The following is a 15651-nucleotide window of genomic DNA, read 5'->3' as shown; positions in this document are numbered from 1 at the left end:
TTTGGCCTAGGCCCTATACTTTGAAAGTAGAAGCAGGGAAAATGTCCGTTCTCAAAAAAAATCCAAAAGGAGTTTTTTTTTAAATAATGGCCTGCCTCTACGTTCAGCTGTTTAAATGTCCAGACCACCACAATGTCTACCATATATAATCAATGAAAAAAAAGCCTAAGTCCCAAATGCCCAACACAAGAGCTTTTAGGCGAAGGAGGAGCCGCCCACATGACCCACCCACAGGAGGGGCTTAAGGCAACAAGTCTATTTCAGTTGGCCCAGGTGCCTCAGGCCACACCTGTGGGTGGGGCTTGAGGTGCCTGGGCCAATCAGGCCCTAAGGCCCGCCATTCTGAGGATGGCAGGCCTGCCGGATAGATGGGCTTGGGACCTATCTGTTTGTCCAACCTTCTTAAGGTACTTGGCGCAAGGTGGGGAGATCCATGGGGTTCTAGGGGTCTGAGCGGGGGTTCAGGGGGATGATCATGGGGGGGGTGATGAGGGCAAGAAGGCCTGTGATCCCTCCTGCCCATATCTTAGAGAGGGTGGAGGTAGGGGGTTTTGCTGGGGCAGAAGGGCCTGGGCTCCCTCCTGCCTGATCCGATCAAGGGGATGTGGATCGCGGCAGGAGAGATTGGCTATCTCTCCTGCCGCGATAGCGATCCCAAGTGCCACGGTTGGTGGCACTTCGGGATCGTTATTGTGACAGGGGAGATGAGCCATCTCTCCTGCTACAATGGTTGCGGTGGAGGGTGGGCAGGTTTCTGGGGCCGCTGAGCTGATCGCGGTTGCCGCGATCAGCTCAGCAGCCCTTTTTTTTGGCACTTATATCTGTTTTGATGGTCTAAGTCAAAATATATAAGTGCCGACTAGGCAACCTGTCAAATGTTTTGGTTATACCTGATGTACGACTATGTCTAGGTTGTCCCACCTCCCGCCCTTTCCTCTTCTCTAAAAATGCCTCTTTTCGCTCTATGCGTTTAGAGACAGGGGGAAGGCCTAAACTGGTTTTAGATACATCTAAACCAGATTTGATTATGGGTACTTGGACGATCAGGCTTTTTGATCATCCAAGTACCCATTTAGGCCACTTTGTAGATGTTTTTTTTATTATTATTATGAGCCCTATAGTCTGCCCAACCTGATTCAATCTAAAAATTTGTTGGGTTTTTTTTTTTTTCTTCCTCTCTGCCAGTAAGAGAGAGATTCACCTTTGCTCCAGAACATAAGAATATAAGAACATAAGAACTGCCATCTCCGGATCAGACCTTCGGTCCATCAAGTCCGGCGATCCGCACACGCGGAGGCCCCGCCAGGTGTACACCTGGCGTAATTTATAGTCCACCATATCTTTATTTGCCTCTCTTAAGGAGATATGCATCTAGAAACCAGCAGTCAGATCTCCTGACTATGACATCACTGTTTTGGAACTTTTCAGAACAGTACAGTACATGATAAGAAGCCCTCCTATGAAGTACTAGTGAAGGATAGTTTAACTCGGGAAGATGGGGGGGCTTGCTTTCTGAAGTTATTAGCCTTAGTATTGGGAATGCATTTGTCAGGGAAATATAGAACGGTCAGTTTTGGCACAGGTGACGTCATACTTCAGTATGGCTCCATGATAAGTGTATACATCATATAGCAAATAAAAACGATGAATGTGATGTAATCTGTAACTAGGTGTTACCCTAGTATTATGCTGACGGGTATAACAGAGAGAGAAGAGACTGGAGTCAGACCCAAAAGAACATCAAATTGCTATTTCGTATATATGTTATCCTTATAGCCAATATGCTGTACTTTGCTATTTCATGTCAGTTGCCTTTTGCTAATAAACCTATCTTATTATAACTGTCACTGTCACAAGGTCTTTATTATGGGCTGATGATAAGATCTGCAGCCAGTCTTATCAGACTGCTTCAAGCCTTTTTGTGTCCTTTGCCAGATACAGTCTCCAAAACTGAACACAATACTCTAAGTAGGGTCTCACCAACGACCTGTACAGGGTCCTCAACACCTTCGTTCTTCTACTGGTTAAGCCTCTCTTTATACAGCCCAGAATCCTTTTGGCATCAGCCACCACCTTGTCGCACTGTTTTTTTGCCTTTAGATCGTCGGACACTATCATCCTAAGGTCCCTCTCCCCATCCATGCATATCAGCCTCTCATCTCCCAGGATATACGGCTCCTTCTGATTATTAATCCCCAAATGCATTACTCTCCATTTCTTTGCATTGAATTTTAGTTGGCAGATATTAGACCATTCCTCTAACTTTTATAGATCCTTTATCATGTTTTCCACTCCCTCCTCGGTGTCTACTCTGTTACAAATCTTGGTATCATCAGCAAATAGGCAAACCTTTCCTTCTAAACCTTCAGCAATATCACTCACAAACATATTGAACAGGATTGGCCCCAGCACCGAACCCTGAGGGACTCCACTACTCATATTTCCTTCCTCTGACCAAATTCCATTAACCACCACCCTCTAGCATCTGTTCATCAACCAGTTTCTAATCCAGTTCTCCACTTTGGGTCCTAACTTCAGCCCTTCAAGTTTGTTCAAGAGTCTCCTTTCCTGAAATCTAAGTAAATTACATCTAGCATATGTCCTTGATCCAGCTCTTTGGTCACCCAATCAAAAATTCAATCAAGCTAATGGTTTAGACGAACCAGCTACGGTAGTATGTGGCAGCTGGTTCATCTAAACAGTTAGCCTGATTTGCTGGTGTAAGGCCCTGAATCAGTGGTTTTGTACCACGAAACGATCGTCGGCCTTTTCCCTGCTTGTGATTTTTTCACAGCATGTACCTGTTTTGGCTATGCTTTTGCTCCCACCTGCCACCAGTAATTAATTATTGCAAAAGTTTTTTTTTCCTATGATGCTAGGGCGGTAGAGAGTGGGTTCACCTTTATGCATGTCTGAGGTTTATCTTTCACTTTAAAAATTATAATTTTTGGCTATTAGTGTGATGATTTTTGACACTGGAGTGTTGATTTATTCTTTTGTTATATGATATTCCCTTCAGTCCTCTTGATTTTCTATTGTTAATTCTATAAAGTTAGGCACACTTTGTAGAATCATACCTAGTGTCTTCTAAGAATCCTTAGGAATCACTAGGCAGCCTAACAGGCACCCATGATCCACCCCCTAACCACACCTACTTTGTGGTTACCTTAGAATAGGCGTTTAACACAAAGTAGTAAGCACCTACCAAATTTGGTACCTAACATCCAATTAAGTGCAATTTATATCAGTTATGAGGTGCTAATTATCAATTATTGGTGCCATTTAAGTCTATTAAACAAGTTAGGTGAATACATTGGCTAGGTGTGCTGATGTAGGTGCCTAACTTTGGGCGGACTTTATAGAATTTTCCAGTAATTTACCTTTATAGAACTGGTGTTTAGTATGGATCTTAGCAGTGTCTAATTTTGGGTGCCATTTGATGAATCTGCCCCCCCCCCGCAATATAATTGAGACACTACGGAATGATTAATATGCATACTGTATATTGATGATCACCAGTTTTACGGATAGCATTGCTAAACATATGGGACATATTTAAATGCTTTAGCTAGTAAAAAAAAACATAAATAAAAGAAACCACTTGCCCTGGGGTTTAAGTATTGACCCATTTGTTTCATGGAGAACTTTTATTCTACTTGGCTCTATGCCATCCTTAATATACTGTGCTACTCCTTAATCAGTTTGATGTGCCCTATTAATTTAGCTTAAGTAAAGGGCTCTCACAGAGAGATTTCAATTTGTAATACCAATTGGGACAATCAGTCCCCAGTGTAAAGTACATTGTTTAACTAATTAGCCATATGGAATGCACAGTTGATTAAAGAATCCCTTTGAACCTCTTGCCTATGGTGAGGTACTTTATATTGACAATCAACCCAACAACATCCAGGAAATATGCAACAGTTTTATCTTTCTGCCCAGTCCTCCAACTCTTAGTAGGTCACTCAGTTAGGTTTAGATTCTCAAACCTTTGTGTTAAAAACCGATGGGCCACTGTCACAGCTGTTATTGTAGTGATTTTAAAAAAGCGAGCCATTCTCCTCAAAAATGCTCATGGAAATGAGGCTAGAAAAGTAGCATAGATTCACGAAATTTGCATGTGCTCATCACTGGTGATAGTGATGGGCATGTGCGCAGAATACATGCAAAATCCCAACAACAATAAATCGAGCTGCCAAAGTCAAGCAACCCCCAACCTGACACCCTCTGGCAGCGGGATAGATGCCCACTCCCTCCCACTGCCAAGCAACACCCCTCACCCCAGCAGTGGGAGAGATGCTCATTCTCTCATGCTGCATCACACAATCACCTGACACTGATACCCCCTGTAGCGGGAGAGATTGCCACTCCCTCTTGTTGCCAAGCAACCCCTAACACCCACCCATGACGCCCTCCCCTTACCTTGCTTACAATGGCTGGGCAGAGGCCAGCAGGCCCGCCTCTTCAAAATGGCAGGCCTTCCCCTCCTCGGTGCATCCTGGAAGGGGCCTAAGTCTCTGATTGGCCCTGTTTAAAGCCTATCCATTCACAGCCCCACCCCAGAAGGACAGACCTCATTACTTTAGGGTTTATCCTGAATGGAGTGGTACTGGCTGCTGAACCAGTGAACGCTCTAGTGCTAACAGGCCTGTTGCCTCTTCTTTTTCCTGATTTTAAAATAAACATAAGATTCCCCCCAAATCTAAAGTGCTTACACACTATCATCTATCTTTTAATCTTTTAGAACAATTTATTAGCATTCCACACAGCTCTGTAAAATTGTCCACTAATAAATGTTTTACATTTGTTTTTATTTATTTAATTTGTTTTATATCTCATCCTCCCCAGAGAGCTCAGAATGGGTTACAAGGTAACATACATAATAATTAAACGAACGAGTTGCAGAAAGCCAAGGTAATTTTCTTGGATACTAAAAACTCTTTGACAGATTTTAATGGGCTAGTTGCATATGAGCTAGATAAATCAACAGCAACCAAATTTCTTATCTCCTGTCATTGTTTCTCTGCTAATTGGTGAATTGACACTGTTATGTTTCAAGCTCCAAACAATTAATAACTGATGAAACAGACCGTAGCATAACCACTGGGCAAGAAAAGCATTCTCAGTGTTTGAAGATCTAACTTCATTTTAACATATTACTATTTAGATTTTGTTCAGACCTATTCACTGGTTGGTCAAGGTAAGTTGAATTTCAGATACAGTAAGTCTCCAGAAAGTTCATACTCTGATGATGTCCAGTTCTTCTTTAAAATTCAGAGATGGAGAAGGGATGGACAGGGGCATGGCAAGATGGCGGCGGTGTGAGAACCGCTAGTGAGAGGCTGATTCAGAACCCGATGAAGCTGGTGCTTCCTTTGCAGATATCTTACCTCTTATACCTATTTTGTTATGCCGCATTCAAAAAGGAAGGGGGTGATAAGGGCCGTTCCCTCACCGGCTCTATCTTCAACACCCATCCAGCAGACCGTCGATCGCTTCTTTGCGGTTCAGTCCCCGGTTGCTCCACAAGCCGGAGGAAGCATCCTGGTATCGGGGGAAGACGAGGGAGAACCTCTTCCCCTTTCGGGGCTTGAAACATCCTTATCCCCTCCGGTTCCATCAAAACCTGCATGTCCAGCTTGTGTCGGGGCTCAGTTGCAGGAGGACTATGATCCCGGAAGGGATTCTACGGGGCTTACTGGCGAGGGCAACGAGCTGGTAACGGCAGGGCAGCTGAAGATTTTAACATCTATAGAGAGCGAGAGGATTCACTCCTCTCCCATGGAAGTTTCCTTGGGAGACATTTGGTCACTCCTTCAGCGGCTGGAGACTTCATTGAGCAAAACAACTGAGGAGGTAATTAACATCAATACCAAGATGGACAATCTTACTAAAACTGTTGACTCAATGAAATTGGAATTTTCAACCTAAACTGAATGGACAATGCAGGACAATATAAAACAATTGCAAACATTTAAGAACGCAGCTATTAAAGATAACTCCTTCATTCATAGGAAATTAGAACAAATTGAAAACTATAACTGGAGATTGAATCTTCGTATTTTGAATTTTCCATTCTCCCCTGGAACTTCTCCTATAGTCTTTTTGAATAGATATTTAATTGATAATTTGAATATTCCCTCTGACAAAATTCCTCCATTAAATAAGATATATTATCTTCCAAATAAAAAGAGTTGGATAGACAAAATGAAGGTGAAAACCAGTTTGATTTTGGGACTGTGACTGCATTTTTGGAACAAACTTTGAATGCAGAGACAGAGAGAGCTACTCTTCTAATTTCCTTCATTTTTGAGTAAGACTTAAACATGGTATTAAGATTATATTTTAAGAATTCTCATAAATTATATGGAGAACAACGGATTTGGATGTACCCAGATGTCTCTAAAGTCACACAAGAATGAAGAAAGGATTTCCTCTCTCTGCGTAAAGAAACTCTTAAATTGGGGGCTATGTTTCTATTAGCTTAGCCCTGCAAATGTTTGGTGAGGTATTTGGGAATTAAGTATACTTTTTTTTCTCCAGACCATTTGAGGGATTTCCTGAAAGTCAAAAAGATCAAGGACTGATTATATGATGGATTATTAGTAAGATAGAAACTGGTTTCACATTAAGCTTTTTCTTTAGAATTTAATACCACTTTAAATATCTCCAGTTTAAAAGATTTCTACAGCCCCTATAATTGAGATCTAAGAAAGGGATAATTAATATTTCTGTATTTGATTTTTGGTTTGATTGGTAAAAATTGTTTCTTTCCTGTGTTACATGGAACAAGATTATTCTTGTGAATTGATGTGAAAGTTTAATAAAAATATTAATAAAATTCAGAGATGGGGAGACGAGTTAGTTCATGTATTGAATGGTTACATGGATAGGATTAATGAATGGATGAATGGTAGTGGTCTCATGTTGGACTTAGCTAAAACTGAAATAATGGTGGTGGGGGATGTAAATGAACACCTATGGCTTAGAGAAGTTTATTTACATGATCATTTGATCATAATTTATGAAGAGATAAGGGTCTTAGGTTTGGTTGGTTTATTTATAATCTGCCTTATACAAGGTGAAGTACAACACATTCATAAATACTGTAGACATAAATAACATTTGAATTATTTTATAAAGATAAAAATGACAACATCAAATTACATAATCAGACTGACATATTCTTGATGCTAAATTATTTTTAAAAGCTCAAGTTTCAAAGGTGGTACAACTTGTATATTACGCTATGCAAAAATTATCTCTTCTGAAAAATGTTCTATCAAATTGGGATTTCCGACAAGTAGTGCAAACGATGATTTTGTCAAAGCTCAATTATTGTAATGGGGACTATCATCTGCCCGTATTAAAGCATTACAAACTGTTCAGAACTCAGCAATTCAGATATTGATGGGAGTAACCCATTATGAGCATACTTCTCTGATTTTGAAAAAATTACACTGGTTGCCCGTACATTTTCATATACAATTTAAAATCTTGAAACTTGTTCAGCAGGGAATTTTTGATACCTTGTCAGATTACCGTATTTGGCTAAGTCTTTGACTGTGTACAGACTGGCTAGAGCTCTGAGATCTGAGAACCGTTTGTTGCTTGACACATATAAAAGGAAACCAGTAAGTACAAGGAAATCTTGTTTCTCCATTGCTGGGCATGATTTATGGAATGCCCTTTCAGGAATTTTGAGATTATGTGGAAATTTATTGCAATTCAGAAAATTACTGAAAATGCATCTTTTTTGAATAAGCTTTTTTCTTGGTATGAAAATTTTAGAATAATTGCCGATGATGTATCTTTTTTTTATTAAAAAAAAAATCTTTATTAAGTTTTCAAAGCTAACAAAAACTGTAAAACAACACACATATATATATTAATAATCATAATAAGCACTTATAATTAATCAGTAACAATACAGAAAGAATAAAGCCCCCCTCTCCCTTCCAGCATTTTCAATCAGGGAATAAAACCAAACAAAAGAGATATCCCCCCTCCCACCCTACCCTGGTTGTGTGTGCTAAAACAGCAGAAAACAAAGATAAAAGACAACTATAACAAAGCCACAAAAGTCGTTAATGGACCCCAAATTAAATTGAATAACTTATTATGCCCCAGCATGTCAGCGTTCATCTTCTCATACTTATAACATTAGCATAAATTTGCCCACCAAAAAGTACAAAAAAGTACCAAAAAGTATCTTGACAACTTCCTCATACTTGTAAAGATGTCATGATTAATATTATTATTCACCTTCAATGTTTTTATTGGTTCAGTTTTTTTATTGTTTAAGATTATTGTGGAAATGTGATGTACTGTATTTTCACGCATATAACGTGCGCGTTATATATGATTTTACAAACCGAGCATAACCATGCGTGTTATATGCGTGAGCGCGTTTTACAAATTTTTTTTTACATTGCTGGTTCCCCCCCCCGACGTCCGATTCAGCCCTGAAAGCCTGATGCCCCACCCTGAAGGACAACTGGCCCCCCCCCACCCTGAAGGACCGCTCTCACACACCCCGACGTCCGATTCATCCCCCAGCCCCTCCCCCGCACCGTTTGCGGTGGAAAAGCAGCCTACTGTGGGTTTGCGATGCCAGTGAGCCCTGCTGCTTCCTCTGACAGCGGTCCCGCCCCTTCTCTGGGCCCTGCGCTGCTTCCTCTGCCGCGGTCCAGCCCCTTCTCTGATGTCAGAGAAAGGGCGGGACCACGGCAGAGGAAGCAGCGCAGGGCTCAGACAAGGGGCGAGACCGCCGGCAAAGGAAGCAGCAGGGCTCACTGGCATCGCGAACCCACGGTAGGCTGCTTCTCCACCGCAAACGGTGCGGGGGGGGGCTGGGGGATGAATCAGACGTCGGGGGAAGCGAGCGGTCCTTCAGGGTGGAGGTACGAGTGGTCCTTCAGGGTGGGGGGGCCAGCGGTAATTCGGGGTGGGGCATCAGGCTTTCAGGGTGGGGACAGGACTTCAAGGGGGGACAGGCAGACCTTTAAGGGAGGACAAGACTTCAAGGGGGGACAGGACTTCAAGGGGGGACAGGCAGACCTTTAAGGGGGGACAGGACTTCAAGGGGGGCAGAAAGAGGTTTTAATTCAATGAGCAGCATGCATGGTATACGCGTGTGCGCGCTATATATTAATTTATTTACATAAATTTCTTTTTCCCGCGCGCTATACCCGTGTGCGCGTTTTACATGGATGCGCGATATATACGTGAAAATACGGTATTTCCTATTGTGTATGTTTATTGTGAGACGCTTTGGTTTAAAGCGGATTATAAATGTTTTTTAAAAAAAATAATGGCTTAAACAAACCAAGCCTTTAAAGGAAGAAGCAACTACAGTAACTATTCACACAATCAAGGACTAACACCAGCTGCATATATGTACTGTAGCATGACTTGCTTATCCATCCTTCCCAAGATGAGATCATATCCATGCATCTTTCTGACTTCAAATGCAACTTTCTTTTAGTCCCTTTATCTATATATATGTTTAAAACGATTTTATTAGGTTTTGTACATAAACAGAACAATATCAGCCAGGTCATCAAGCAAGTTACCTAAACATCACTACAATACTCAATGTCCCCCCTCCAACCCCCATCCCCTCCCGCCCACCCATGGGAACAGCCTCTAGGAAAGTTAGGTCAATTCAACAATCTACTACGTACAACCGGTGTTAGCGTAGAACAGAAAGGCACCCAGCAGCGTAGGTACATTAAACCAGCCTTAGAGTTCATATCAGCAATGGCTAATCTTTCATAACCTGCCAACTGGATCATTTGTGTGCGCCACTGGGAAACCGTTGGCGTGTGGGGAGACAACCAGCATTGGAGAATAGTTTTAAGTCCGATGAAGATGGTCTTTCTAGCAAACGCCGCGGCACCTGGGCGAATGGGCTGCATGGTAAGTTTTAGCGTGAAGAGGTATGTATTAGTAGGTATCCAAACACATTTCCAGATAGATTGTACATGCAAGCAGATACGTTTCCAGTACGCTTGTATGCCCGGACAGTGCCAAAACACATGACCCAAGGAAGCTCTCGGGGCTGTACATTTCAAGCAACAATCGGTAGGACTGACATGAGCCCGAAACGCCCGGACAGGAGCAAAATAGGCCCGGACCAGGAACTTGTAGTAACGTTCCTTTTCTGCTACTGATAGTTGTAGTTTCATTCCCATAGAAAAGCTCCTTTTTAGCATGTCCTCCGAAATAGTAATCTGTAAGTCTTGTGTCCATTGAGAGGCCAAAAAAGCATAGTCCAAGTCCCCAGCCAATTCTTGCAGAAATCTGTGGTGGTAACGTAGTGGTATGGGTTCCTGAGCCGAGAGGCAAAAGGCTTCCGACAATCTATCTCGAATAGGTCCAGTCAAGGCCATGTCTGACAAGGTACTGACATAATGATGTAGCTGTTTATATTGGAACCAGTCTACAGGCTTCATTACAGAAGAATCACATAACATTTGGAAAGATTGTAATTGTCCGTTGGATTGCAATACATGAAACAAATAAAATAGACCCCTCCCATTCCACCAGGCCTGGGCTCCCAGATCCATACCCGGGGGAAAGTCCCCATTACCCGCTACCGGGAGATAAGGTGTCATATCAGGTCTAACAGTTAAACGCTTGCAAAGAGTCCTCCATAGCCTACGTAGGGGAAGTAGGAACACATCACCATAGGTATTGACTCGTTTAGGAAGGCACTTAACATGCAACATATAACTGAAATGATATGGTACATGTGCCAAACACTCCACTTCTGTAGCCGTAAAATGGGATGTTTCACAGAACCAATCATTTAAGTGCCGTAACAAACAAGCCTCATTAAACCGTCCTAAGTGTAAAAGACCTAGACCACCCTGAGAGATTGGTAGAGATAAATTGCGTAGGGTGATCCGGGATTTCCTGCCCCCCCATAAAAATCGAGATAGTGCACGATGATGAAGCCGGATGTGTTTGCTCAACAAAAAAAGTGGCAATGTTTGTAGGACATATAGCCATTGCGGAATCATCATCATGTTGTATAGAGCAATCCTGCCCATTAGTGTCAAGGGATAGGATCTCCAGGCCTGCAACCGTTTTTTAGTTTGGATAAGCAGGGGTGTAACATTAAGTGAATACAGCATGTTTAAGTCTCTCGGTATGTGGATACCTAAGTATCTAATAGACGACGGGGCCCAAACTAGAGGAAAGGGTCCGGGCCACGTGTCGCAAAGCGAGGATTGTAAAGAAAGTACTAGTGATTTTTGTTTGTTTAATGTCAGCCCAGAATATAAATGGAATTCATCCAAAATCTCCAATGCCCTTTTCAGGGAACTATGCGGTTGAGCTAGTGTAAGTAATATGTCATCTGCAAATGCCAGCACTCGTATTTGAGAGGAGCCCTCCGGCAGCCCTACCAAAACATCGTCTTTCAATATGGTTCTTATTAGTGGGTCCAGATAAAGAAGGAACAGTAGTGGGGATAACGGACAACCCTGACGGGTGCCCCTGCCAATGTTAAAGGGTTGTGTCAAAACACCATTAATCAGAAGGGAAGCTTGGGGGGAAGAGTATAACGCCCTTAAGGAAGACCCAAACCAACCCCCCACTCCCATGTAGTCTAATACTTCAAATAAGTATGTCCAATTCACCTGGTCGAAAGCCTTTGCAGCATCTAAACTTACCAGTATGCCCGGGTTTGCCGCGTGTTGAGCTCTGGACATTGCCAACAACACCCTTCTGACATTCACTACCGAATGACGGCCCTGGACAAATCCAGCCTGGGCCTGGGATATCACTTGCGGTAAGAGAGGGGTCAGTCGATTAGCCAGCAGACGAGCCAATATTTTTATATCGACATTCAGGAGGGATATCGGTCGGTAGGAGTCAACTTCGTCATTGGGTTTGCCCGGTTTAGGGATTAAAGTTATGGTTGCCGTGTTAGAATGGGATGGAAAGTATCCTTTCTCCAATGCCACTACATAATATCCCAGTAGGGACTCACACACCTGCACTGACATCAATTTGTAGAATTCCGTGGAAAACCCATCTGGCCCCGGGGCAGTGTGAGATCTTAACTGTTTAATTGCTTTTTGTATCTCTATGCCTTGAAACGGTCTATTCAATATTGATCTCTGCAGGTCCGTGAATCTAGGCATACCCGCATCTTCCAAATAATCTAGGGCATCAGGACCCAGAGATGCAGGAGGGCTAGCATAGAAGTTAGAGAAATGTTGATAAAACGTCTCAGCTATGTCAGTTGGTTTAGTATGGTAAGTGTGTGTCCCTGTTTTTACTCGGGAAATATAGCGATCTTCCTGCCAATTCTTTGTCAACGTGGCTAACAACCTGCCGGTTTTATTTCCATAACGGTAAAACCTATATTTTCTGTAAAACAACGAGCGTTTGACCCTTTCATGTAGCAATGCATTCAAAGCTACCTGTGCTGAGTGCAGGTCCTCACGTAACAGACGAGACGGATTTTGAATATATTGGGCTTTCAATTTAGTATATCGCTTCTCTAGCCGAAGAATACCTTGAGCGATTCTTTTGCGGCGGGCTGATACAAAAGAGATTATCCCCCCTCTAAGTACTGCCTTAGCCGTGTCCCAAAATAGATCTGGGGTGTGTATGTGTTGCCCATTGGTTTTCAAAAAATCTTCCCAGCAAGAGTGTAAATATGTTTGGAAAGAAGGATCTTCTGCCAGGTAAGAGGGAAATCTCCACCGGAAGCTCCCCAAGGGGGGAGCAGTCCAGGATAAATCTAACCAAATAGGACAATGATCGGATATAGCCAATGGTCCAATCGTCGCCTCTATTACTCGAGAGAACAAGGACTCAGTTATCAATATATAGTCTAAACGCGAAAAGGTTCCATGAGCACGGGATTGATGTGTGTAGTCTCGTTCAAACGGGTGAAGCAGACGCCAAGGGTCTACCACACCCAGTGATTTACACAGGAAGGGCAGTCCCCTGGTGTCGGTTGCAGCTGGAGATCCAGACACTCTAGTGCGATCAAGGGAGGCATCCAGGACTTGATTGAAGTCCCCAACCAGCAAAAGGGGAACTGAAGTATCTCTAAGTCCTAGTGTAATCAATGAATTAATATACGTAGTAGAGTAATCGTTCGGCCCATATGTGATCAGGAGTCGGAAGTCAGTACCTTGCACGGAAATGTGTAATAGTAGCGACCTACCCTCAGCGTCCTTGTGACAGGAGGTGACTACACATTTTAAACCTTTTCGAATCAGCAAGCAAACTCCTGCCCTTTTGCCTGTTGAGGAAGCATGAAAAACAGATCCTACCCATCCCCGCTTCAGCTTTTCATGTTCTCCAGCAGTTAATTTAGTCTCCTGCAAACAGGCCAAGTCCACCTTGAGGCGTTTTAAATGTTGTAAGATTTTGGACCTCTTTACAGGAGATGTTATACCGGCCACATTCCAAGAGATAATTCGGAGTGTATTATCTCCTATGTATACCCCCTACAAATTGTATGGTGACAGTAAGATTCCAAATCCACGCCCGGGAGCCCAGCCTCCCCCAAGCGTACATCACAAAGAACCAAGCAGCTTGCATCAAAAGCAATAGTAAACATATCATAGAAATATTGAAACTGACCCCTGAAAAACACAGAACTGAAACATGTTCTCCCCACCTAGGCTGTTCCCATCCCCTCCCCACTAATCCAACCCCTCCCCCCACATCCCCAATTTTCCCAAGTAGCATATCCCGAAGGTATATGCAAGAGGTCCGAGGAGACACCTACGGGACCCCAATCCATCAAACAAACTAGAATAATGTCACAGAAATGAAAGCCTCAACATAACATTTTTCAACCTAGAATCCTTAAAGTTCGTTCTAGCTTTAACCCAATACAGTTACGTGTCAGGTTCGTCAAGGTGGGTCGCCCGAAGTACCCAGCCGGGTGTTGATGAAGTCAGCCGCGTCTGGAGCCTCTGTAAAGGAATGCCAAGTACTTGCGTGCAGTATTTTCAGGGTAGCTGGATAGAGAAATAGAAAACGCTGTTTAAGTTCCTCCAGGCGTTTACAAAGTGGATAAAATCCTTTTCTCTTTTCAGTAAGGGTCGCCGAGTAATCTTGGCTTATGCGAATAGTTGATCCTCGCATCTTTAAGGCATCCTTTTTCACCCGGTATTGGTGTAAGATTGCTGTCTTGTGTCTGTAGTTCAGGAATTTTGCTATCACCACTCTCGGTCTGTCATCCTGAGCAGGCCTCCTCCCCAGACGGTGGGCCCTTTCCAGGCACAAAGTGCCGGATTCAGCAGCCTCCGGGAATTCCAGCTCAAGCCAGCCCTCCAGTTCCGCCGGCAAGTCTGCATCAGAAATCAGTTCAGGGATCCCCAAAAACCTCAAATTGCTTCTTCTGGACCTATTTTCCAGGTCATCAAGTTTTTCAGCCTGTTTATGCACCGTTTCTTGCAGAGTGGCTATATCCATTTCATGAGAGTTCAAGGTATCCTCCGATGCAGACACCCGGTGCTCCAGTTCAGCTGTGCGGGCTGTGGTGTCTGTTAAAAGTTGCTCCATTCGGGTCATTTTGGCCGTCAGCGCCTCCAGTTGCGGTCCCAGCGCTTGGGCCACCACCGCTTTGAGTTCAGACAGCGCCGTGTCCGTGAACTCCGATACGGCCGTCCCCGATGCGGCCGCCATTTTGAGCGCGCCTGGAGGTATTTTTTGTTTTCCGGTTTTTGTTGTTTTAGATCGCAAAATCGGATGTATGTATGTATGTGCCGCGATCACGCAAAAACGACTTGACCGATTTGAACGAAACTTGGTATGCAGATCCCTCACTACCCGGGATGATATGTTCTGGGGGTCTCGCGGCCCACCTGCACACGTGGGCGGAGCTACAAACAGATAATCGTATTTCACCCATTCATGTCAATGGAAAAAATGTAAAGAGCTGCCAACGCAAAAACGGCTTGCCCGATTTGAACGAAACTTGGTATGCCGATCCCTCACTACCTGGGGTGATATGTTCTGGGGGTCTCATGGCCCACCTGCACATGTGGGCGGAGCTACAAACATAAAATCAGATTTCACCCATTCATGTCAATGGAAAAAATGTAAAACAGCTGCCAACGCAAAAACGGCTTGCCCGATTTGAACGAAACTTGGTATGCAGATCCCTCACTACCTGGGGTGATATGTTCTGGGGGTATCGCAGCCAACCTGCACACCTGGGTGGAGCTACAAACAGAAAATCAGATTTCACCCATTCATGTAAATGGAAAAATGTAAAAACTGCCTCCGCAAAACCGGCTTGCCCGATTTGAACGAAACTTGGTATGCGGATCCCTCACTACCTGGGGTGATATGTTCCGGGGGTCTCACGGCCCACCTGCACATGTGGGCGGAGCTACAAACATAAAATCAGATTTCACCCATTCATGTCAATGGAAAAAATGTAAAACAGCTGCCAACGCAAAAACGGCTTGCCCAATTTGAACGAAACTTGGTATGCAGATCCCTCACTACCTGGGGTGATATGTTCTGGGGGTCTCGCGGCCCACCTGCACACCTGGGCGGAGCTACAAACAGAAAATCAGATTTCACCCATTCATGTCAATGGAAAAAATGTAAAAACTGCCTCTGCAAAACTGGCTTGCCCGATTTGAACGAAACTTGGTATGC

The sequence above is a fragment of the Geotrypetes seraphini genome, chromosome 1 (assembly GCF_902459505.1).
Source record: "Geotrypetes seraphini chromosome 1, aGeoSer1.1, whole genome shotgun sequence".
NCBI classification, from domain to species: domain Eukaryota; kingdom Metazoa; phylum Chordata; class Amphibia; order Gymnophiona; family Dermophiidae; genus Geotrypetes; species Geotrypetes seraphini.
The sequence above is the reverse complement of the archived record's forward strand: the minus strand, read 5'-3'. Positions refer to the sequence as shown.